General features: G+C 45.7%; 1 protein-coding gene across 1 annotated transcript in view; it reads left to right on the forward strand.

The window, feature by feature from the left end:
• DSG2 (desmoglein 2) overlaps positions 1-23,510 on the forward strand; it is a 164,369-nt gene that overhangs the window by 5,872 nt on the left and 134,987 nt on the right. The window lies entirely within an intron of this gene.

Raw genomic sequence — 23,510 nt, forward strand, 5'->3', positions numbered from 1 at the left:
TGATAGATTTTTTCTGTATCGGCCTGCTGGCTCGTCTGAGCAATGGAACAACACAACCCAAGGGTCATTAGAGACAGGGAAACCCTGTATTATCCCAATCCAGTGAGGGTAGATGAGAGGACACTGCCACCATATGTGGGTGTGCGTGGCCACTGCCCCGAATCCTCTTCAGCAGAGCTTTGTAATGTCCAGGAAGGCTCTATGTAGAAATGCTGGCGTGTATTGCCATTGGGTCAACATTTTATAATTAGTCTCAGCAAGTCTTGAGAAAAGAGGAGGTATGCGCCAGTTGAAGGATTGTAGAATGTTTGGAGTCTGACAGAGGTTGTTGAAAGTCTTCCCATTTCGCTATAAAGTTTAGACAAGCCACAGGATCTAGATCTACCGTATTAAAGCCTTGTAAAATTGTGAGATGGTTTTCTGTTGGGGCTGGGTGTCAGCCAATATACTTTCCACTGGTGATAGATCTGAAAGTGTATGTGTACGGTTTTGTGAAGGATTTAATAAACTCAGAAAGCTGATTGTATCTCTAGTAATACATAGTAGTTATAGTTTTTTTTTTTAATTGAGAGTTTCCTTGGCTTTGTTTTTGGGATCTTTGTCTTGCTGAAATGTCCACCCTTGTTTCTTCTTCATCATCTTGGTAGATGGCAACAGATTTTTATCAAGAATGTCTTAGTACATTTTTCAATTCATCCTTCCTTGAATGACATAAAGTTGTCCAGTACCGTAGGCTGAAAAACAGCCCCACAAATTTTCCTCCTCAAAACTTCACTGTTTTACAGTGTTTTTGGGGTTGTGTGCAGTGCCATTGACCTCCAAACATGGTGTGTGTTATGGCATCCAAAAAGTTACATTTTGGTCTCATCTGACCAGACTATATTCTCCCAGTATTTCAAAGGCTTGTCTAAAGCCACGTACACACGATCGGTTTGTCTGATGAAAAAAGACCGATGGACTGTTCATCGGACAGACCGATCGTGTGTGGGCCCCAGTCTTTTTTTCATCGGTGTAAAATAATAATAATTTTTCCTATGGATAAAAAACAGGTAGAAAATTCCGATCATCTGTGTGGAACTCCATCGGAGAAAAATCCACGCATGCTCAGAAGCAAGTCGACGCATTCTCGGAAGCACTAAACTTTTGTCGTAGTGTTTTACGTCACCGCGTTTTGGCACAGTCAAAATTTAGTCTGATAGTGTGTATGCAAGACTGATGAAAGTCAGCTTCATCGAATATCCAACGAAAAAATCCATTGGATTTGATTCCATCAGATATCCAATCGTGTGTACAGGGCTTTAATGTTGTGCACCAAACTTTAAACGCTCTTCAAAATTATTTTTCTTCAGCAAGATTCTGGCGTGGTGAACAATTACCTATTGTTACTACTTATTTTTTTCTTTGAAACAATTGTACCTACTACTTCCATGTCTTTCTGAAGCTCTCCACAAGTGTTCCTTGGCTCCTGGACAATTCTTCTGATAATTAATTTCACTCCTCTGTCAGAAATCTTGCAAGGAGCACCTGATTGAAGCCGGTTTATGGTGAAATTATGTTTTTTCAACTTCAAGATTATGGCCCCAACAGTTCTCACTAGAACTTTGGTATACAATGCCATCAGTATGTTTTGCAACAATAAGGTTACAAAGGGCTTAAGAGAGCTCTTTTCTTTTACCCATCAAGAGATGTTTCTTGTGTGACACCTTGGTAATGAGACACTTTGTTATAGGCCATCAGTTGAGACTGAACCAGCTGATATTAATTTGCACTGACAAGGGTCAGGATTGCTTTCTAATTACTGATAAATTTCAGCTGGTGTCTTGGCTTCCCATACCTAAACTATACTTCTAAACATATTTGTTTTGGTTTCTTTTTATGTATGGATCGCATGGGTTGTTACCGAAATGTGGTGAAAATTATTATTAGTTATGTCAATAGCACCTTAACCACTTCCCGACGGCCGTACGAATATGTGCGGCCGCAGGGTGGTTCTAAATCTCTAACAGGACGCATATATGCGTCCTCCGCTCTTCCAGGCCACTAGAGGGCGCGCGAGCGCCGCCGGCCGAGCGCGCGTGCCCGCCGCATTCCTGAGATGCCGATGCGCGTGCCTGGCGGCCGCGATGTCCTCCAGGCACTCGCGATCGGCGGCTACAGGGACAAGACGTGGAGCTCTGTGTGTAAACACAGAGCTCCACGTCCTGTCAGGGAGAGAGGAGACCGATCTGTGTCTCTTGTACAGAGGGACACAGCATCGGTCACCTCCCCCAGTCACCCCCCTCCCCCCACAGTTAGAACACACCCAGGGAATACATTTAACCCCTTCCATGCCCCCTAGTGTTAACCCCTTCACTGCCAGTCACATTTATATAGTAATCGGTGCATTTTTATAGAACTGATCGCAGTATAAATGTGAATGGCGCCAAAAATGTGTCAAAAGTGTCCGATGTGTCCGCCATAACGTCGCAGTCACCGCCATTACTAGTAAAAAAAAATTATAATAAAAATGAGTAATAATTCTGTCCCCTATTTTGTAAGCGCTATAACTTTTGCGCAAACCAGTCGCTTATTGCGATTTTTTTTTTTACCAAAAATATGTAGAAGAATTCGTATCGGCCTAAACTGAGAAAAATTTGTTTTTTTTAAAAAATGGGATATTTATTATAGTAACAAGTAAAAAATATTGACTTTTTTTCAAAATTGTCACTCTTTTTTTGTTTATGGTGCAAAAAATAAAAACCGCAGAGGTGATCAAATACCACCAAAAGAAAGCTCTATTTGTGGGGAAAAAAGGACGCCAATTTTGTTTGGGAGCCACATTGCACGACCGCGCAATTGTCAGTTAAAGCGACGCAGTGCCAGAAGCTGAAATTTCACCTGGTCAGGAAGGGGTATACGTGCCCAGTAAGGAAGTGGTTAAGAAATACATTTACCTAGAAAAATGGTGACGTGTTCAATACTTTTACCCGCTGTAATATATATATATTATAATATTTTTTACTGCTTGATGATAAATTATTACCACTCTTCCACATGCAACAGCTATTCCTTTCTTAAGCTTGCTACTGTGGTTATATTTGTCAGCCTATGTATAACAAGAGGAATGTATGATGGCCCTGAGAAAATCAGCACCATTCACCTAGCACATATGACAGATGGTTTGCACACCACGTCCACAGAAACCAACTAAACCGGCTAAGTCACTTTTAAGGGAGTGTCTTTTTATTGTCAGACATGGAGGGTGTGTCAGTATCAGCTTTCTTCTATGTTGGCTGTTTACCAGTTTCCAAAATCTGTAGAACAGTCAACCTTTTTGCACAAGTATTTAGAAAAATGCTCAATCACAAAGCAAGAACACTTTTCAGGCTTTGAATTGAAATTTAAAAAAGGAAAAGTATGCAATTTGGTCAATTTTATTATAATTTTTACATTTTTAAAGGATAAGAGCAGCACGTGTGTAAATAAAATATGCTTCGCACAAAATTTCAGTTTTAGAGTGAAAATAATCAGAACACAAATGCAGAAGGGGGTTTATAATAAGATTACATAGTAAAAGGTGTGTGTCTGATGTCCTTTTTTTCCCCACCCCCATGGGCAATAATTGGTTTCTCATTTCCTGATTAAAGATTGGAAGTAGCTATAGCTAATTGGGACGCATAATGTATGCACCAATTTGAAGAGGGTGTTGACTGTATTTCTGTTAATACAGAAACCCAGGAGTTGTGCAGCTTGGACAGCGAGCTCAGCTTCTGCATCTGAGGTGTGAATAGTTTCCACCCTAAACCGATAAGAAGGGCCTGTGGAGAGCAAGCTTTTCATATCAATCTTGCTCTTATCTTATACAAAAGTGTCATATACATTTTATTTCTACTACTTAAATCAAATATTAAATGTATAAATAAATATTTCATAAATGGAGAAAAAAAAAAGCATTGCAGGGTTTTAAAGAGAGCACATTAGAGCCAATTTATTAAAAGAAAAATGTACAATAATTTTTATTTTCTTTACATTTTTAAATTATGTTTTGTAGTTTTTTTTCTTACAATGCTGTTAGGGGGCTGGGGGAAATATCAGGGGTCTAAACAGACCCCTGACATCTTACCTTTGAGGCTTCATTTCCATGGATGTTTTTACAGCCACTTTGTTTAGCCTTTTTTACAGCTTAAAAATGCCTGTCCATGTTTGTTTGTTTTTTAGCGTTTTTGGGTGTTTTTTTTTTGCGTTTTTGAGCATTTTCTAACGTCTGGCGTTTTTACAGCTCTAAAGCTGGAGCTTCAGAACACACTGGTCCTGGGTTTTTTTTTTGCAGCTTAAAAACGGCTCAGCCATCTACAGCTCAAAAACGTCATGGTGGGCATGAGGCCATAGACTAACATGGAGAGCTGTTTTTAAGCTGCAAAAAAACGCTCAGAAAAGTGGCTGTAAAAACGTCCATGGAAATGAAGCCTGAGACTCTGGCTTCTGTTACAGAGACATCTACACTGGTTATCAGGGCACTGATTATCAGTGTCCTGATTACCAGTGCAGTTCCAAAAGTGCCCACCAGTGATGCCAAGCAGTGCCCACTAGTGTTGCCAATCAGTGCCCACCAGTGCTGGCCATCAGTGCCTCCCATCAGTGCTGCCATCAGTGCAGTCGAGAGCTTTTTTTCTCAGAAAATAGGTGCAGGAACTCAACCACAACCCTGTTCAGATCTCACAGTAGAAGGGTCTTAAAGGGGCATTAAATACCAGGATTGCATAACATACAGAGTGCAGAGTTTAGGGGAGTTACACACAGAGTGCAGAGCTGTCACTTGTAATCACAGAAACCAGACTTCTGTGTTTACAAGTGATTGTGGCGAGCAGGCACCAAAGGGTCTGAGCCAAAGGTGGTGGAACTGAGTTCCCCTCAAGTTCCCCCTGAAAAAAAGCCCTGGTGCGTCTATCAGTGCCCATCAGTGAAGCCTCATTAGCGCACATCAGTGGAGGAGAAAAATTACCTGTGTGCAAAATGTTCTAACAAACTATGAAATATATATATATTTTTTTCAAAATGTTTTTCAATTGTTTAGCAAAAAAATAAAAAATAAAACAGTGGTGATTAAATACCACTAAAAGAAAGCTCTATTTGTGTGACGGCGCTGTTTTTTGTAAAAAAAACATTAAAAAAATTAAGGGCTAATTCACATGGGTTCTCTGGTCCATACAGTTTGAATGATTTGTTTGTTATTCTATAAGGATGAAGCGCATGTATGAACAGAGCTGCGGGTCCTAATTTGACAGGTGTGCAAGTATGGGTGAGTGGCTCTAAATACTTACTGTCAGTATTTGGCTGCATTTGTACAGCTGATGCATCCCCGTAGTGTAACCTAGGCTGCCTGCACACAGAAAAAGTCACATTTAAAAAAAAAAAAAAAAAACAGAGCCCCAAGACCTCATTTACACAGAGAACTATATTTATTAACTCAATACATTTTTATCTTTTAGATACAGCAGGAATTTTGTAAGTTACCATATGTTATGTTTGTGCCTGATAATAATGATTTTAGTTAATTATTAGTAAAGATATAATTTTGATTTCGGGGTGGCGGGGGTGTCAGGTAGGCGCTATGTGTTTTGTGATTTCTGACAGCAGCACTGCTTCAGACATTAAGTTAGGTACATATTCTTCACAGGCAGTAAGGCTGCATTCACACCTGAGCGTAGCGTTTTGCCACGATATTTGCAGCGTTTTTTACCGCGATTTGCCGCGATTCGTCGCAGCGTTTTTTTACCGCGATTTTGGACTGGTCTATGGTCACCAATGTTAAAAACAGAAAAACGCCCAAATACGCTCAATTCGAGCGACAAAAAAGGGTTCAGAACTTGTTTGAGCTTCAGGCGTTCGGCGTCAGGCGTTTTGGAGTGGAGATGTGAACCATCTCCATTGAGAATAATGTATTTTTTCCCCTCTAGCGTTTTGGAGCTTCAGGCGACAAAACACTCAGGTGTGAATGCAGCCTTAAGGAGGAGTTCGAAAACAAGCCACCACTGACCTCTCTTGCTGCAATTCATCCTCAAAAGACCAACAAAGACTATAAAATTGGGTGCAGTCATTTATTAATAGCTGACAGAACCGGGTGTGTGTTTATGTTAGAAGGCTGACTGGCTGCCAAGTTTTTGCTCTCTATAGAAAATGAAAATGTTGCGATTTCAGTGTTTCTGTAGAAATTCTCTACAATGCCTTTAGCTAAAGAGGTGAATGATGGCTTGCTTTTAATACTTGTTCAGAATATGTAAATAAACAGGTTCGCTAATCCAAAAAAACAACCCAAGTACTGTGGATTTTATACCCAAACAGCCGAGAAGATTTGGGCACAGTTCAATGCTAAATGAAAAGCCTGTGGCCCCGTACACACGGCCGAGGAACTCGACGTGCCAAACACATCGAGTTCCTCGGCCAGTTCAGCCCTGAAGCCGCCGAGGACCTCGGCGGGCCGAGAGCTCCCATAGAACAACGAGGAAATAGAGAACATGTTCTCTATTTCCTCGCCGAGGTCCTCGTCGGCTTCCTCGGCCGAAAGTGTACACACGACCAGTTTCCTCGGCAGAATTCAGCCAGAAACTCGGTCGGAAGCTGAATTCTGCCGAGGAAACTGGTCGTGTGTACGGGGCCTGTGTCTAAGATCACCAATCTCTCTACAGAGAGAATGGAATCATTTTGAAGAATTTACACTACATTGCAGAAAAACTGTGGTTACCTATAGGCCAAGTCAAATTTACTATAACCCTTTCACTGCCAAGGACATTTCCTATATGTTGGGGGAATTAAGAAATTTCAGACAACCTCAACAGCTACAAGGTTGTTTTAAACACTCAGTAGGCATTGGACTTTAACCACTTAACACTTGCACTATAGTCGAATGATGGCTACAGCGTGGCTTGATAACTATGGGAGGGCGTACATTGACGTCCTCCCAGAATCACACTCCTGTGCGCGCCCTGGGGCGCACACACGGGAGTATCCATGAGGACCCGGCGCATCACGAATCATGGTAAATGGTCTCTGACAGCCCAGGACAAGAACCTAGAACAGCTGTCGCGTTTCACACTAACTTCAGTGTTTACTCATAGCTCATGTATCCCATCCATCCCCAGCCATACTCAGCAGTACCCAGCCATACTCAGCGATACCCGGCCATACCCAGCCATACTCGGCCATACCCAACCGTACTCGGCCATCCACATTTATGGCTCAACCATGCTCAGCCATCCCGATCCACAGCTCATCCATCCCCATTCATGCTCATCCATGCCACTACAGTGCCTGTAGTGGCATGTAATAGATAGTCAAATTAGATTTGAGAAATGTATGCCCCTTAAACACCCGATAGTGATCCCTGCATGTTAGGCCTCTGTATGTGGCCAGGCTGTAGAAAAGTCTCACACATGTGGTATCACCATACTCAAGAGAAGCAGGAGAATCTATGTTGGGGTGTCATTTTTGGTATGTGCATGCTATGTGTTAGAAATATTGTATAAATGGAAAACTTTGTGTAAAAAAAAAAAAAAAAAAATGTGTTTTCATTTTCTTTCCACATTTATCAAAAACTTGTAGAAAAAAATTACAGGTTCAAAAGACTCATTATGCCTCAGATTATACGTTGGGGTGTTTTCTTCCCAAAATGGGGTCATTTTTGGGGCATTTCCATTGTCCTGGTGCTCCAGGGCCTTCAAAATTGCAAAAGGTAGTCAAGAAATTAGATGTGTTATTTATGCTCCTAGAACACATGATAGTGCTCCCTGCATGTTGGGCCTCTGTATGTGGCCACGCTGTGTAAACGTCTCACACATGTGGTATCGCCGTACTCAGGAGGAATAGCAGAATGTGTTTTGGGGAGTAATTTGTGGTATGCATATGCTGTGTGTGAGAAATAAACTGCTAATATGACAATTTTGTGGGGAAAAAAGAAAAAAAAATCTAGATTTTGCAAAGAATTGTGGGAAAAAATTACAACTTAAAAAAACTCACAATGCCTCTTACTAAATACCGGCGGTATAGCCGCGGTGCCCATTGATTCCAATGGGCAGGAGCAGTGGAGGAGCTCCTTCACCGTTCCAAAGATGCTGCTAGCTGGACTTTTTTTACCGTCCTGCTAGCGCACCGCTCCAGTGTGAATGCCCTCAGGGCTTTCACACTGGAAAGACAGCAGCGGCTGTTTCAGGTTATTTTGCGGCGCTATTTTTAGCATTATAGCACCTGCAAAGCGACCCAGTGTGAAAGGGGTCTTAGGGTCTCAAGAAATGAGATAGGCCATCAGTACTTCAGGTGTGATCAATTTTCAGAGATTATCACCATAGCTTGTAGACTCTATAACTTTCAAAAACACCAAATAATATACACCAATTTGGGTCATTTTTACCAAAGATATGTAGCAGTATAAATTTTGGCCAAAATTGTATGAAGAAAAATTACTAATTTGCAAAATTGTATAACAAAAACAAAGAAAAATGCATTTTTTTTTTACAGAATTTTCAGTCTTTTTTCTTTTATAAAAAACAATTAAAAACCCAGCAGTGATTAAATACCACCAAAAGTAAGCTCTATTTGTGTGGAAAAAAATGACATAAAATTCATATGGGTACAGTGTTGCATGACTGAGTAATTATCATTCAAAATGTGAGAGCTCCGAAATCTGAAAATTGATCTGGTTAAGAAGGGGGGTTTAAGTGCCCAGTGGTCAAGTGGTTAATGTATAAGTGAGCAGGGCCGCTGTAAAGCTGCCTGTTCACTTCTACAGATATGGAAATTGCCAGTCCCTTCACTACACATGACCTCCCCGTACCCCCATGTTTCCCAGGATTTACAGCAAATCCTGAATACCTAGGAACACAAAAACAAAACCCAGGATGGCGAGCAGCTATGGCAGAGGAGAAATCTGATCCCTGACCTCTCCTTCTTCATGAATCCATATGCACTCTGCTCTTTGCACTTCCAAATTCATAGCTCTCATATCCTCCCTGGCTATGTCCAGAAAAACAGCAGTTTGAGAGCTCTTTGGGCCTGATCCTCAAAAGAGATACGCCGGCGTATCTACTGATACGCTGTCGTATCCCTGTTTCTATCTTTGGAACTGATCCACAGAATCAGCCGGATCTTAAGATGCAGTACCGCGACCGCCGCTGGGGGCATTCATCGTCGAAATTACGCGTCGGGTATGCTAATGAGGAGTTACGTCGATCCTCAAAGCTTTTTCGCGTTCGCTACGTCGCCGCTACGTTAGTTTCCCGTCGCTTAGTTACACTTTTGTAAACCAGCCCTAATTTTACACAGCAGGCGTACTGCTGTGTAAAGTATGGCCGTCTTTCCCGCATCAAATTTTACGTTGATTGCGTAAGCCGTACGGGAATACGGAACTACGCTACGCGCCGATCAAAAAATGACGTCACGTCGCGCAAAGCACGTCGGGAAAATTGCGTCACAAGCATGCGCAGTACATCCGGCGCGGGAGCGCGCCTAATTTAAATGGGACTCGCCCCATTAGAATAGGAACGCCTTGCGCCGGACGGATTTGAGTTACACCGCCGCAAATTTCCAGGTAAGTGTGTTGTGGATCGATACCTAACTTAGGAAATTTGCGGCAGTGTAACTTAAATCGGTTAAATTACGTTGTGCTGCGGGGCTGTGGATCTGACCCTGAGTCCTTGATCTGCTTAGCGCAGTACAGGGGAGACACCGGAAGTCGAATAGACCTCCAAAGTCTCCAAAAAGGAATAGTTACTTGCACAATGCTATCACATGGGCAGCTTTAAACACTCTTGTAATAGCAATACAGTTAGGTTTAAAAAAATTGTTGGAAAAAAAAAAAATACTAAATGACCTCAACCCATTTTCTTAGGCACATACAAAAAAAAAGAAAACAAGCAATCACCTAGGCCAGATATGTACATAAATGCAGATTGTGCAACACATAATATGTATCATAGCACAAGGGTGACCGAACCTACCATTATGCCTCCAAATCTATGAATTCAGTTTTGTGGTCAATGAACCTTTTCCCAGTATTACCATTGCCCACATGTTCAATTTTTGGTGAATAAAAATGACCACTTTTCTGTTTGTAAGGTGAGCTGAGCATAATTGCCTATGAAATAAAGTAATTATACACATTTTCATAACTATAAGCCCAAACATCCCACAACAGAAGCGATATGTAATATTGTCATAACCTTAAATCTGATAATAACTACTAAGGCCTGTAATACAAAAGCCAAGCATTTCCTACACTCTTGCGAAATACCTGTCTGGTTAAAGACTGTCACACCCACATTTAACATTTGGTTGTAAGTATGACACGCAAAAACACATTGATGAGAAACTATTTTATACATATTATTTATTTAACTGTTATTCAACAATTGCCAGGAGACTATGAATACATCCTACTCCCTGACATGCAATGAATGATATATGAATGAAGCTACTATATTATTTTTCTTTTTTTAATATACATGTAAAAGAAATTCGTTTTATACAAATATTTTTTTATTTATATAGTCTTGTAGTGCACCAGTCCAATTCAGTCCTTTTTTTTGTAATCTGGTGATCCTGGAACACACCTGCAGCTTATGCTGGAACACCTCCCTGTCGCCTATTCTACAAAAAGCTTAATTTAACTGCTTGCCGACCAGCACACAACTATATACGTCGACAGAATGGCACGGACAGGCAGAAGGACATATATATACGTCCCCTTTAAGAAGCCGGCATTGTGGACATGCGCCGGGAGCTCTGTGACTCCGACCGCGGGACGGGGGGGACTCGATGTCCGCGGGCATACCTACGATCGTGTCACAGTGAGGAAGAAGGGGGAAATGCTTATGTAAACAACCATTTCCCCAGTATTCCTAGTGACAGAACAGTGTACACAGCTTCCTGTAATCGGAAGCTGTGATCACTGTCACACACAGCCCATCCCCCCTACAGTTAAAACACATCCCTAGGCCCACTTAACCCCTTCAGTGCCACCTAGTGGTAAACCCTTTCACTGCCAGTGTCATTTTCACAGTAATCAGTGCATTTTTATAGCACTGATCGCTGTAAAATTTACAATGGTCCCAAAAATGTGTCAAAAGTGTCCGATGTGTCCGCCATAAAGTCGCAGTCACAATAGAAATCACAGATCGCCACCATTACTAGTAAAAATAAAATAATAATAAAAATGCCATAATTCTATCCCCTATTTTGTAGACGCTATAACTTTTGCGCAAACCAATCAATAAACGCTTATTGCAATTTTTTTTACTAAAAATATGTAGAAGAATACGTATCGGCCTAAACTGAGGAAAAAAAACTTTTTTATATACATTTTTGGGGGATATTTATTATAGCAAAAAGTTAAAAATACAGAATTTTTCTCAAAATTGTCGCTATATTTTTGTTTATAGCATAAAAACTAAAAAAACGCAGAGGCGATCAAATACCACCAAAATAAAGCTCTATTTGTGGGAAAAAAGGGACATCAATTTTGTTTGGGAGCCATGTCGCATGACTGCGCAATTGTCAGTTAAAGCTATGCAGTGCCAAAATCGCAAAAAGTGGCCTGGTCTTTGACCAGCAAAATGGTCCGGGGCTTAAGTGGTTAAAAAAACGTTAGCAAAGCTACAGCTTTTATAGCCACCAATGGGTTTCCTGCCTTTGGAATTTGAATGTGATTGGTAATCTGTGAAGCAAACAAAGAGATGAATTAAATAGCTTCAGCAATACACTCATACTGCCCTCATATGAACCTGTTTATGATTATTCTGCAGGGAATTATATATAACACTGATAAATTGGAAGGATACTGAAACATTGTAACATAATTTACAGTATGTTTTCATTTTAAAGTCCCCTGTTTTGTGGAATATAAAGTAATTGTGTAGTAAAATGTGTAGTTTTCACTGTACGTAGAAAATCCAAGTTGCTATCCTGCTTTCTGATAAGGTGCACTAAGAAATTGGCTCAGAGACGGCGCTCTAATTAGGCGGTCGCCTAAGGCCTCACACTCACAGGGTCCTCCCGGCCACCTAATTTGCTTGTGATAAATACTAATATCGGTGTCATTGGATCTCTCTATTACCCCTCTCTCTTTCTCACCTCCCCCTCTCTCCCTCCTCTTGCATTGGCTGAATATGTCTGATGGGTGAGGAGGGGGCCCTGGAAGTGGTGCATTTTCTACAGCCATTTATCTTGCTTGAATTATTTTTCCCATTATGGGCGTGAGTGGGGCCACATATCTAAGTTTTGCCTAAGGCCTCACAAAGCCTTGAATCGCCTCTGAATTGGTTTGTTAGGATATTACATATACAGTAAAACCTTGGATTGCGAGCAAAATTTGTTTCAGAAACATGCTTGTAATTCAAAGCACTTGTATATCAAAGCATTTTTTTAGAGGGTATAAAAGAGAAGGGAGTTACCTCTAAGTGTAGTAATAAGTTGCTAAATGGTGTACCTTCATTAAATGTAACCATATTGCTACACTTAGAGGCTCCTCTCTTCTTTTTTATACTCAGTTGTGACATGACACTACTCTTATATCAAGACATCGCTTGTATATCAAGGCAAAATGTATTAAAACATTTTGCTTGTCTTGCAAAACGCTCTCAAACCAAGGTTTTACTGTACAGATAAAAAAAAACTAAATTTTGACAAGCACCAGAATTGTTTATTAACACTCCTGGTGGTATTCCCGAGTCTGGCTCGGGGAAAGCGGTATCCTCGAGCCAAACTCGGGCTCGCCTCGCAGCAGCCAGAGACAAAGTTACTTACCTTGTCCCTGGATCCTGCGATGCCTCCCCGCTGTGTGAGCGAGTGGGTCCTCGCTCGATTCACACAGTGTCCCTGTGTGCCGCCGATCTCTGTTCCCTGCGACGTTACGACACATGGGGGTGGAGAACGGCGCCAAATTCAAAAAAGTCAACAAACACATTACATACAGTATACTGTAATCTTATAGATTAGGTACTGTATGTAAAAAATACACACACCCTTTGTCCCTAGTGGTCTGCCCAGTGTCCTACATGTACTTTTTTTTTGTTTCAAAGATGTTTATTGTTAGCTCTTCACAGTACAATCATTAAGACAAAGGTACACGGAATGACATCTCGGTGGTCACAGACCCATAAAGCGAAAATGAGCGGGCGCAGCCGCTTCGCCATACATAGAAAGGGTTTAAATAAAACATCTAAGGGTTATAATGCAGTGAATTAGGGTGATAACCACCTCTATAAACAATCTTCAACTTCTGTGATTGGTAGTCGTGCCAGGAGGCGAAAGTCTGCCCCTCGTGCGGCTTCCATAGCTTGCCTAAAGCAGTGAGTAGCTTATCTGAGGAGCGAAGGTAACGTGCTCCTCTCGTTCAGCCCTGGCGTCTTCCGAGCGCCTTTATGGATAGCTAATATCAAGTGTCTATCTGTCTACCGAGTGTGTCACTAGGCTGATCGCCCTAGCCACATCTCAGCTCTGTTGTCTGTACCGTTTAGCGAAGGGTCATCCCCGTGTGTCGAGGAGGGTATGTGGGATACTTAAAGACAAGGGGAGGGGGGGGGGGTAGGACCGGCAATGGGACTGGGGGGGGGGGCCGAGATGAAGGGAACGGAACATTCCGCCACAGCTCTGTAGGGGGGTATAGCACAGACGTCTGAGGTCCGTGACGTCAAGGTCTAACAGTCCGGTAGTCGGCTGTCGAGGTGTAGTGTTTCCAGCAGGCCCATGTCTCGTTGAATCTGGCAGGGTTGTCGTTGGCTTGATGGATTAGGTCCTCCATCTCCATCGTCTTCTGAATGCGTTGGAACCAGTCCGCCAGAGACGGGGGTTGTGAGGATAGCCATTTGATTGGGATGCACATCCGAGCAGCGTTCACCATGTGCATAGCCAATGAGCGGTTATATCCCTTCGGGAGCGTCAGGGCGTGGTGAAGGAGGTATTGTGCGGGAGAGAAATCTAAGGTAACGGTGGTTATGCGTGCAATGAGCTTGTGGACCTCTGTCCAATAGGATTGGAGTGAAGGGCAAGTCCACCATATGTGGAGAAAAGAGCCCGTCTCCCGATGGCATCTCCAGCATGTTTTCGAGAGCGTGGGGTCAATTCTGTGTAGTTTGAGCGGAGTCTTGTACCATCGGGAGAGGAGCTTGTATGCATTCTCCTGTGTTTGGACATTAACCGAGCCCTTGTGGGCTAGTCTGTATACCGATTCCCATTCCGCTTCCGTGAGGTCAAGTGCGGTATCCCTTTCCCATTGTTGGTTTGCCCAGTGGATTTTGGAGGAGTGGGTTGCAAATAGTAGGCCATAGATGATGGAGATAAGGTGTCTCTGCGGCTCCTTACTGGAGCAGAGGTTCTCGAATGGGGAGTTGGGTCTGGACCATTGGGGGCTCGGGGCTGTCCTGTCTAGGAAGTGTCTGATTTGCACGTAAGTCCAGAAGGGGAACTCGTCCTTGTCAGTTTTAGCTGCCAGTTCCGTTTGTAGCATGAGTCTGCCTGAAGTAAAAAATTGATGTGCCTGGACCGTCGCGTGGGGCCAACCGTCCGACAAAAAGGCCTGGTGCATGCCTGGGGGGAAGTCAGGGTTCAGTTTGAGGGGGGTTATCGGGCCGCATTGGTCCGACAGGTTGTGTTTGATACATGCCTCTCTAAAGGCCCGTAGTGATTGGAGTATGAGGGGATGGTTCCCGCAGTCAGGCGGGGTGTTTCCCTTTGAGACCCATGGCAGGTGAGACAACGGGAGGGGAGAGAAGGCCTGCTCTATTCCCACCCATTGTTTACGTTTCCCATTGGTGGCCCAGTCAACTATTCTAGTGAGGCTACAGGCCAAGTGGTATTTGCGTAGGTCCGGGAGGCTCAGTCCCCCTTGCAGTTTGGGGACTGTGAGCCGGTCATAGCTTAAGCGAGGTCGGGTTCCCCGCCACACAAAGGATGTGCATGCCGATCTGAAAGATGAGAAGAACGCCGGGGGGAGTCTGATGGGAATCGTTTGCATGGCGTACAGTAGTCGTGGAAGGATGTTCATTTTGATCACCGCGATCCTGCCGAACCAGGACAGGTGCTTTGAGGACCACCCCTTCAAGTCCTTCACCACCGCTTGGAGCAGTGTGAGGTGGTTAAGGGAGTAGAGGTCTGATAGGGATGCTGGGAGTTGTATCCCCAGATATGTGATGGCTCTAGCGTTCCACTTGAAAGGGAAGTTCACCTGACATAGATCCCCCAGGGATTGGGGTAGGGAGACGTTGAGAGCGTAAGATTTGGAGAGGTTTATTTGCAAATTGGAAAGAAGCTTAAACTCATTGAGGTCTTTTAGTAAGTTGGGGATGGTCGTGAGGGGGTCTCGAAGGAACAGGAGGATATCGTCCGCGAATGCGGCGAGTTTATAGGTCCGGTCCTTGATCTCAATGCCCTTGATCGTCGGGTTGGACCTGAGTCGTCGTAAGAAGGGTTCTAGTGTGAGGACGAAAATCAGGGGGGATAGGGGGCACCCCTGACGTGTCCCGTTCGATATGGAGAAGGCGTCCGACAGGTGGCCGTTCACACTGACCCGTGCCGTGGGGCCCGCGTATAGCATGGCTATATAATTTAACATGAGTGGTGGAATATTGGTGGCTTCAAGGGTCGCTCGCATGAAATCCCACGCCACCCTGTCAAACGCCTTCTCCGCGTCGAGTGAGAGAAAGAACCCCGAGGATTTGGTGGAGGTAAGCCAGTGGTGTATGTTTAGGGCCGCTACGGTGTTGTCCCTCGCCTCACGGCCAGGGACAAAGCCGGCCTGGTCCATGTGTACAATATTGGGCATGTAGGGGAGTAGCCTGTTCGCTATAGTCTTGGCGAACCATTTAAGGTCTACGTTGAGGAGCGAGATGGGTCTATAATTGGTCACTATTGTCGAGTCCTTGTCAGGTTTGGGGATGACTACAATGTGTGCGGTCAGTAGGTCTCGTGGAGGGGTTTGGGCTTTGGCGAAGGAGGCAAACGCCGATACGAAAAAGGGTGTTAGAACCTCAGCGTAGGTCTTATAGTACCCCGTAGTCAGCCCGTCTGGGCCCGGGCTTTTGCCCGTTTTCAGTTGTTTTAGGGCCAGTCCTACCTCTGCACTGTTTAGGGGTCTGTCTAATTCTGCCCTGGCCTCTGCCGTCAGCTTGGTAGGGCCGTATTGGCGCAGGAAGCCGTCAATTAAGTCTTTCCGTGTGCTTTGTGCTTTTGGTGTGGTCGGGGATGGTAGGTTGTAGAGACCGGAGTAATAGTTGACAAATAGCTTGGCTATGTCGGGAGTGGATTGCACCTTATGGCCTTTGTCGTCCGTCAGTGAGTAGACGGTTGCTTTGGCTCTTTTGGTTTGTAGGGCTTTCGCCAACAGTTTGCCCGCTTTGTCGCCGTGTTCGTAGAAGGATTTCTGGGCTAGAGCATAACTACGTCTGATCTTTTTACCTATCATCTCCAGGAGTTCTGTCCTAGCCTGGCTGAGTTCCTGTAATGTCGCGAGAGCTTGAGATTGTTTGTGTGCGGACTCCAAGCGTGAGATCCGTGCTAGGATATCGTTGTACTGTTTGCGCTGTGCCTTGTTGCGTTTGGCAGCCGCGGCTATTAGAAGGCCTCGGACCACGCACTTGTGCGCCTCCCAGTTGATGATAGGGGCTGTGTCTTCCGGGTTGTTTTCCCGGAAATATGCTGTAAGAGCCATCTCCAGCTCCTTTGCCACTACCGAGTCTGTGAGTAGGGACGGATCTAGCCTCCACACCCTCGCGCGATGGTGGCAGGGGGGAAGGGACAGTGTCATTGAGATTGGGTGATGGTCCGACAGGAACATGGGCTCTATGGTTGCAGCGGTCAGCTTGTGTAAGTCGTCCTGGCTTATTAGTAAGTAGTCGAGTCGGGAGTATCGATTATGGGGGGCTGAGTAGAATGTGTAGTCCTTGCTGGAAGGATTTAAGGCGCGCCATGTGTCGTGGAGCCTGTGGTTTTGGAGGATCGCTTTAATTCTCCTCAGGGCCGTGTACCGGAGCGAAGACGAACCCGTGGACGTATCTAGGGCTGGAGTGAGGGGCACGTTGAAGTCGCCCCCCAAAATCAACATCCCTGCCTGGAAGGGTGTCAGCACTTCTGAAACTGATCTAAAAAATGGGACCTGGCGGGAGTTCGGGGCATAAACATTTGCGAGTGTGATCGTACGGTTCATGTAGGAGCCCTTCAGGAACAAGTACCTTCCCTCCGGGTCAGCTAGCGATTCTGTCATTCTAAAGGGGCAATTTCTGGCTATTAGTATGGAGACCCCTTTTGTCTTGATGCGTGTGTTCGTGGCGTGGTGGGCTTGCGGGAAATGAATATTGTGCAGTTTGGGTGTGGTTCCTGACTTGAAGTGTGTTTCCTGCACAAACACTATGTCTGCCCGAGCCCGGTGCATGGCCAGGAGAAGTTGGGCTCTCTTTTCGGGGAGGTTCAGTCCCTGTGCATTCACCGAGATCACTTTCAGTGTTGGGTTATCAGTCTTCGATCGTGAGTCCGACATTGTGATTGTCACTGTAGTCACGTGTCAACGGGTGGGGGGGGGGGGGGCGTCTGAGCTGTGGCGGAGTAGGAACCGGCCTCTGGGGGGAGCTTTGCAGAGACGGGACTAGGGTTATAGTTCAATCGGGGGGAGGGGGAGGGGGGGTTCGTTGCCGGGACTACCACCTGAGTGGTTATTAGCGTACGGTGGGAAGGAGGGAGGGATGTGTGCCCGCAGAAGGGCGGGTGTTTGAAGGGGGGGGGGGATGAGGTTTTGGGGGAGGGGGGTTACCAGAATTCCCCTCTCAGAGGGGGAGATAAAACCGATTAGGTGGGGGGCACTGTGGCCCACCACCTATCTAGAGTGAGGTACTCAATCGGTTTAGTGCGGCCGCACGGGATACCCACGCCTAATGATAGGCCCAGACACCACCGTGCGGTGCCGCGGGGGGGGTTAGCCAAGTCCCAGCCAGAAGGCAATTGGGTAGGATATGGGGGATCAACAAAGAAATGCCCGAGCCTGGTATGCCACCCCAGAGCGGTCTGCCTTGCGTGTCCTCAAGGGGGCAATCTCTGGGGCCCTTAGTGTATGGAGGTCAAGGCGTCTCGGTCTAACTATCTGCTATACTTGCAGCCTAAGGGGGTCTGGTGATGGCGGGCTTATAGAGCTATGTATGTTATGGGGTGCGTCTGCGCTCGCCTCTCCCCGCGGCCGGGCCACCACCGAGCCATCGGTGTACTTGCGTCCGCGGCGGGAGGGCGAGAGAGAGACACCCGCGTGCCCCCTCCACCTCCAGCAGAACCTCCCGCTTATAAGACTGGCAAAACATCAGCTAGCTAGCATGATAACCCCGCTACAGGGTTGCATCTTATCTCGGGAGCAGTCTTGTGAGGCGGTGAGCCACCGTGCATATACTTATCCTAAAGTTCGGATCTTGACCGGCATCGCTATTCTTTGCGCCCGCAGCTGCCTGGGTGAGAGAGTCATTCGGGGTTGCTTCCACGTTACTCGGTGAGGGAGCTCTTTTGCGGAGGAATGTTTGTTGGATGATGTGTGAGGCCTGAGGCATTCGGGCCTCGCCCCCTTGTTGGACCCCGGCCCCTTGACAGTAACGTGAACCAGTCCTAGAGGGCGTTTCCCTCCGGTGTATCTCCATAACTCAGGGGTGCTGTCACCGTTCCAGTCAGCCCGGGGCCTTGCACGTTGTTCCTGTACGCCGGGCCTGGGAAGCTGGTGTGTGTGAGTGCCAGTAACGCCTCCGTCGTTAGTTCAGATGAGGAGAGTGACGAGGGTATCGCGTCCGGCTGCATTGCTTGTGGCAAGGTTCCCCCCCGCCTCTTGGTGGGGGGATGAGTATCCCTGGCACTTCTCCTCGAGACATGTCGCTGTAGGGATCCAGGGTAGCAGTTCCTGCGTCGGGAAGAAGGAGGTGCACTTTGCCGTAGTTCCGGTGGTGTAGGCTGGCGCAGGGCATCTTGGGCAATGTAGTATGTAGTTGAGTCCAATCGTTGCGGGTCCCGAAGAGCGTCAGAGGATGGGCTACGTTTTGCTGTCACGCCCCTAAGGTGGGTGGGACGGAAGTTTCCCGCTCGGAACGTAAGGCCTGGCGACAGTCAGTCAGAGCAAAAGACCGCGCATTTCAGCTGTCTCTGGGGAATACAGGAAAGTTCAAACCGGTCTCCCCATACAAACGAGAACATGTGTAAAACACCCAACATGGCAACGGGGGTAATAAACTTGCCAACAACACAGCGGGTAACAGAAGTAATAGGCAGACCTCGGGGTTGTTAGTGGTCTCTCCGGGCCCTCCGTGACCCGGGTGATGATAGCGGGTCTCGTTCGCTCCTGGGCCCCACGGCTGTGGTCGAGTTGCGGGAGCCTGAGGGAGATCTTCTCCTTCGGTACCTCGTTGGCTGCGTATCCATGCTCTCTGCCGGAGGTCCGTTCCATCTGCCCACTGAACGGCGGTATACTGCGTACCATTCCGGAACCGCAACTGGTTGGATGCCCAGAGCTTCAAAGAAGTGAGGGAGATCCTCGGGGACTTTTAGCATTGCGGTACGGCCTTGGTGGGAGGCCGACAGGCAGAAAGGGAACTTCCACTTATAGCGAATGTTCTCGGAGCGCAGGACATCAAGCAGGGGTTTGAGGTCCCTGCGATGCTTTAAAGTGATTCCCGAGAGGTCCTGGTAGAGTTGAATTGGCGCTCCTCCATGTTGAAGGCGCTGTCCTCTGGCTTGCTTCAGGATCTCTTCCTTCAGGCCGTAATCAGAGAGACAGCAGACAATATCCCTAGGGGGATCTGTGTCCTTGCCTCTGGGGCGTAGCGCCCTGTGGATCCGTTCCATGGCGATCTGCGTGTCCGGGGGCCTTTGAAGGATCGAGTTAAAGATACTTGTCACTTCTTGTCTGATCCTGTCACTTTCCACTGCCTCCGGGAGGCCCCTCACACGTACGTTATGGCGGCGTCCCCTGTTCTCCAGGTCTTCCAAATGGCGGTTTACCTCCCGCAGCTGTAGTGTGTGGTCATCAATTTTTCTGGTTGAGCGCTGGAGGACAAGGTCGTGGTCTTCCAGGGCTTTCTCCGCTGCCTGTACTCTCCCATCTAGCGCCTTAAAATCCAGGCGCAGGTCTGCAATGGCCGCCGCGAGTGCATCTTTGATGTCCGTCGCCACCGCCTTCAGGTCTAGGATGGTGATCGGTGTAGCCGCCGATGCCGGGGTCAGAACTGCGTCCGGTCCCCCGAGAGCCCCCGGGGGGGAAGTGTGTGGCGTCGCGGAGAGAACAATCTCCTGAGCTTGTGAGGAGATCTGCGAGCGGCCTACTCGCGCTCCTTGGCGGGAAGCCGTCATGGTCCCGCGGCCGGCCCGGAACATCTCCGGTATTGTATGCTCCAGCGCGTCGGTATGTTCCCGGGGGGAGCGGGAACGGGAGGCTGAGGACTGCCTCGACGCCGTGCCCATGCTGTAGTCCGAAAAAGACGGGTGAAAAGTGCCGCTAAGTTTGATAAAGGCTCTGAGGTGGCAGGAGCTCAGCAATCAGGCAGCCATCTCCTAGCTCGGCTCGGCCACGCCCCCCTACATGTACTTTTATATAATAAAAAACTGTTCTTTCTGCCTGCAAACTGTAGATTGTCCATAGCAACCAAAAGTGTCCCTTTATGTCAAAAATGGTTTTGGGGCAGCTAGAAAACAGCGATAATAAATTATAATCACTTGCAGAATTGAGCGATATCGATTTGTGGGGAAATTCGTCATTCGTCATTTGCCTCGTTTCATATACACAGAAACAAGGCAAAAAAACATTAGTATTCATTGATGATATTGTTTACATACATCTAAAAATATTTGCAAAAATATGAACATAATTAACCACTTCCCGACCGCCGCATGTACATTTACGTCGGCAGAATGGCACGGACAGGCACATCAACGTACCTGTACGTGCCTGCCTAGACGTGGGTCGGGGGTCCGATCGGGACACCCCCCCCCCCCCGGTACTTGCGGCGGTCGGATTCCCTCGGGGAGCGATCCGGGACGACGGCACGGCTATTCGTTTATAGCCGCTCCGTCGCGATCGGTCCCCTGAGCTGAAGAACGGGGAGAGCCGTATGTAAACACGGCTTCCCCGTGCTTCACTGTGGCGGCGTATCGATCGAGTGATCCCTTTTATAGGGAGAGTCGATCGATGACGTCAGTCCTACAGCCACACCCCTCTACAGTTGTAAACACACACTAAGTGAACACTAACTCCTACAGCGCCACCTGTGGTTAACTCCCAAACTGCAACTGTCATTTTCACAATAAACAATGCAATTTAAATGCATTCTTTGCTGTGAAAATGACAATGGTCCCAAAAATGTGTCAAAATTGTCCGAAGTGTCCGCCATAATGTCGCAGTCACGAAAAAAATCGCTGATCGCCGCCATTAGTAGTAAAAAAAAATTTTTTTTATAAAAATGCAATAAAACTATCCCCTATTTTGTAAGCGCTATAAATTTTGCGCAAACCAATCGATAAACGCTTATTGCGATTTTTTTTACCAAAAATAGGTAGACGAATACGTATCGGCCTAAACTGAGGAAAAAAAACATTTTTAGATATGTTTTTGGGGGATATTTATTATAGCAAAAAGTAAAAAATATTGATTTTTTTTCAAAATTGACGCTCTATTTTTGTTTATAGCGCAAAAAATAAAAACCGCAGAGGTGATCAAATACCACCAAAAGAAAGCTCTATTTGTGGGGAAAAAAGGACGCCAATTTTGTTTGGGAGCCACATCGCACGACCGCGCAATTGTCTGTTAAAGCAACGCAGTGCCGAATTGTAAAAACCCCTTGGGTCATTTAGCAGCATATTGGTCCGGTCCTTAAGTGGTTAAATGTCAAAAGCTTAGCCTTCAAATGTGTCTAATTCATAGAAGTTTTCACCATTAAAATCAAGATCTAATTTTCCTGATTTTTATGTGACTAATCTTTTGCCACCGATTACAGTGACTTCCACAGCACCCACCCCAAACACACACAAACAAACACAATGAGGTCATTCACTAAAGGCAAAAAGGCTGTTCACTTTGCAAGGGAAATTTTTTAATTTGTAAGGAAATTTCCCCTTATCTTAGTGAATGAGGTGAAGTTCTGTTGACTTCTATCATCCAATCATGTATAAGCAAAAGTACTGTTATTTTTCATTTTCCTTGCATGTGATTGGATATTCTTTGCAATGTGAATGTTCACCACAGTCTCTAAGCGAAGGTAAAATTCCCTTGCATATAACCAGTCTATTTGCCCTTAGTAAATAAATCCCAATGCATCGTTGCTGATCAGTAGCGATAAAAATAGGAGGATTATTCTTCATTTTAGGAAAGTGGAAGAAATCATACAAAATCATCCTTTATGCCCCAAATAGCCATCTGCATATCCAGAACTGCTGGTGTACAGTGCAGTTCAATACACTGACAATGGCCAAAAAAACGAAAATAGTTGTATGAAGTTTGGAATAAATGGCTCTATATTTTTAGGCTGTATCTGCACTATGCATCAGTGGTTGTGGATGTGCAGATGGCTACTTTGGACATAAAGCAATGATTTGCCTGGCTCTGCCCACTGTCCTCAAATGAGAAATAATTCTCATATTTTTGGCATATGTAAGCAGTCAATTCAGTAATGTTTATCTCATGCAAAATTTGTGTATTATATATGACATTTTTGCATGCAGTATTTGAAATATCAATTAACTACAGTTAAATATCGCATTTTTCAAAACATTACATTATTACCTTAATGTCAATTCACAAATAAAAAATTACATTTGTTAGTTTTCTCATAGTCTAGTCCAGTGATGGCGAACCTTGGCACCCCAGATGTTTTGGAACTACATTTCCCATGATGCTCATGCACTCTTCAGAGTAGCTGAGCATCATGGGAAATGTAGTTCCAAAACATCTGGGGTGCCAAGGTTCGCCATCACTGGTCTAGTCACTCGGTATTTAAAGAGGTTGTAAAGTCTCTGTATTTTTTTTTCTATAAAAATAACAAACATGTCATACTTACCTGCTCTGTGCCGTGGTTTTGCACAGAGAAGGAGGATCCTCCTCTTCTCAAGTCCTCCACCTGAGCTCCTCCCTCCTTTTCAGTGGCCCCACAGCAAGCAGCTTACTTTGGGGGCGCCCGGGCCGAGTAACAGCTCCGTGTGTCCATTCGGCCCCATCCCCTCTCTCTCCTGATTGAGACAGCAGCTGGAGCCAATCGCACCGCTGCTGTGTCTCAGCCAATCAGGAGGGAGAGTCCTGGACGGCTGAGGCATTTGTGCACATTGCTGGATAGAGATGGGGCTCAGGTAAGTATTAGGGGGGCTGAGGGGAGCTGCTGCACGCAGAAGGTTTTTTATCTTAATGCATATATGCATTGAGATAAAAAAAACTTCTGCCTATACAACCACCTTAACGAATATGCAAATTAGAACTGGAACATTTAGCTCCAGCCTAGGGCTACTGGTTGTCAGGGAGCCAGCACCTGTTGGTATCCTAACAACTA

The sequence above is a fragment of the Rana temporaria genome, chromosome 5 (assembly GCF_905171775.1).
Source record: "Rana temporaria chromosome 5, aRanTem1.1, whole genome shotgun sequence".
Taxonomy (NCBI): domain Eukaryota; kingdom Metazoa; phylum Chordata; class Amphibia; order Anura; family Ranidae; genus Rana; species Rana temporaria.